The sequence below is a fragment of the Arachis duranensis genome, chromosome 6 (genome assembly GCF_000817695.3).
Source record: "Arachis duranensis cultivar V14167 chromosome 6, aradu.V14167.gnm2.J7QH, whole genome shotgun sequence".
NCBI lineage: Eukaryota > Viridiplantae > Streptophyta > Magnoliopsida > Fabales > Fabaceae > Arachis > Arachis duranensis.
The window spans coordinates 41,839,246-41,842,056 of record NC_029777.3 but is presented as its reverse complement, the minus strand read 5'-3'; positions in this window follow the sequence as shown (position 1 = coordinate 41,842,056).

Below are 2,811 nucleotides of genomic sequence, written 5' to 3'. Positions count from 1 at the left end.
TGTCCGATCCGGGATGTTCTACAGACAAAGCGACCGACCTCTTCAGGTCAGGACAACCCGACCTCTTCTCAAAGAGCTCGGACAAGTCACAGGAAAGCCCAAACAAAGGGCCCAAATAGAGGAACACGTTCCAAATCCAAGGGCAGCCCAAGCCCGTAGAGATAAAGGCGGTTCCCTTAAGGATGACCTCATTAAGAGATAAGATAAAGATAAGATAAAGATAACTAACTTATCTTATCCACAGGAGGCCACATCTCACCATTATAAATACACTGGAGCACCCAGGTATAACTCATACTCTGATTCTACTCAATACCTGCTTAATACCCTTGCCAACTTAAGCATCGGAGTCTCTTGCAGGTACCCCCCACCCTCCGGGGACGAAGGATCAGCACCACCACCAAGTCCAGCAAGTCGGACACACCAGCTCCGGCCGCTATACACCTGCCGGACACGTCGGCTCCGACCAACACAGAAGATCTCGTCCGAGATCGACCTACAGTTTTAGATAACCCTCGGAACATTGGCGCCGTTGCCGGGGAACCTGGAAGTCATCCCATTAACATGGCGGATGACCATGACAACGACCACGATTTAGGTTTGGAAGACAGAACGCTGCATAAAAACGTGGACACGATACTCAAAGATACTCCAGAAACCAACGGAGACAAAAATTAATCAAATCCAGGAGTAATAGAGGCACTTCAAAATCGATTGGAGCAACTTGAGAAAGAAGCACAACATCGACGTGAAAAAGAAGAAGATCTACGCCGGGAAATAAGGCGGCGCCGAGAATTAGAAGATAAGCTTATAAAACTCGAAGCTGATCTCAAAACTAAAGCTACTTGACCATCCACAGAGGGTAGCTCTCAGAAAGATCAAGATCCATTCACCAGAGAAATTATGAAGACCAAAATTCCAAAAGATTTCAAGCTTCCGGATATGACTCTATATGACGGCACCTCGGACCCCAACCATCATCTCAGCAACTTCAGAAGTAGAATGTAACTCACTGATGCCTCAGATGCAGTTTGCTGCAAAGCCTTTCTAACAACTCTCACCAAGACAGCCATTAAATGGTTGGACAACCTACCTCCAAAATCCATCTCGAGTTTCGACGACTTGGCCAAGAAGTTCCTGGCCCGATTCTCCATACAAAAGGACAAAGCCAAACATGCACCTAGCCTACTAGGGATCAAGCAAGGAGATCGGGAGAGCCTTCGCAACTACATGGAAAGATTCAACAAAACATGCATGAACATACAAAGTCTTCCAACAGAAGTTGCCATTATGGGCCTCATAAATGGCCTACGAGAAGGACCATTTAGCCAATCTATATCAAAGAGATACCCGACATCCTTAGACGAAGTACAAGAACGGGCACAGAAATACATCAACATGGAGGAAAATTCTCGACTTGGCGAAGCCTCAAGGTTCGGTTCTGCCAACCGAGATAAAGAATCCAAGAAAAAGGAGGATCGCTCCGGAGAGAAAATCAAAAAATATCATAACTATACTCCTCTTAGGGTATCCTTGGTAGATGTTTACAAAGAAGTTTGCCATACATAGAAAATCCCTGCAGCTCGGCCACTTAAATCCCTCTAAGTTTGGTGTCTTGCATGTTTTCTTTGCATAAAAAATTTTTCAAAAATATGTTCTTGATGTTCATCATGATCTTCAAAGTGTTCTCGGCGTTCATCTTGACATTCATAGTGTTCTTGCATGCATCTTGTGTTTTGATCCAAAATTTTCATGTTTTGGGTCACTTTGGTGTTTTTCTCTCTCATCATAAAAAAAAAATTCAAAAATCAAAAAAATATCTTTTCCTTTTTTATCTCCTAATTTTCGAAAATTTGAGTTGACTTAGTCAAAAATTTTAAAAATTAGTTGTTTCTTACAAGTCAAGTCAAATTTTCAATTTTTAAAAATCTTATCTTTTTGAAATCTTTTTCAAAAATCATATCTTTTCCATTTTTCTTTTTATTTTTTAAAAATTTCAAAAATCTTTTTCAAAATTATTTTCAAAATCTTTTTCTTATCTTTATATCAAATTTTCGAAATTACACTAACAAGTAATATGATTGATTCAAAAATTTGAAGTTTGTTACTTTCTTGTTAAGAAAGGTTCAATCTTTAAATTCTAAAATCCTATCTTTTTAGTTTCTTGTTAGTTAAGCAATTTTATTTTTAAAAATTAAATCTTTTTCAAAATATCTTTTTCTTAAAAATCTTATCTTTTTATCTTATCTTTTTATCTTATCTTTTTCAAAATTTTATCTTTTTCAAAAATTTGATTTCAAAATATCCTATCTAACTTCTTATCTTTTTATCTTTTCAAATTTGACTTAAATATCTTTTTTAACTAACTCTTTGACTTTTTGTCTGTTTCTTATCTTTTTCAAACCCACCTAACTACTTTTCCCTCTCTAATTTTCGAAAATATCTCATCTCTTTTTCAAAAATTCTTTTTGTTTTAAAATTTTAATTTTAATTCTATCTTATCTTTAATTTTCGAAAATCACTAACTCCTTTTCAAACTTATTTTCGAATTTCTTTCTCTCTCATCTCTTTTTATTTATTTAATTATTTACTAACACTTCTCTTCATCTCTTATCACCTCCCCTATCCTTACTCTTTATACAGACTATTCGTTCTTCTTCACTCTTCTCCCCTTTCTTCTTCTACTAACATAAAGGAATCTCTATACTGTGACATAGAGGATTCCTCTTCTTTTCTTGTTTTCTTCTCTTTCATATGAGCAGGAACAAGGACAAGAGCACTCTTGTTGAAGCTGATCCTGAACCTGAAAGG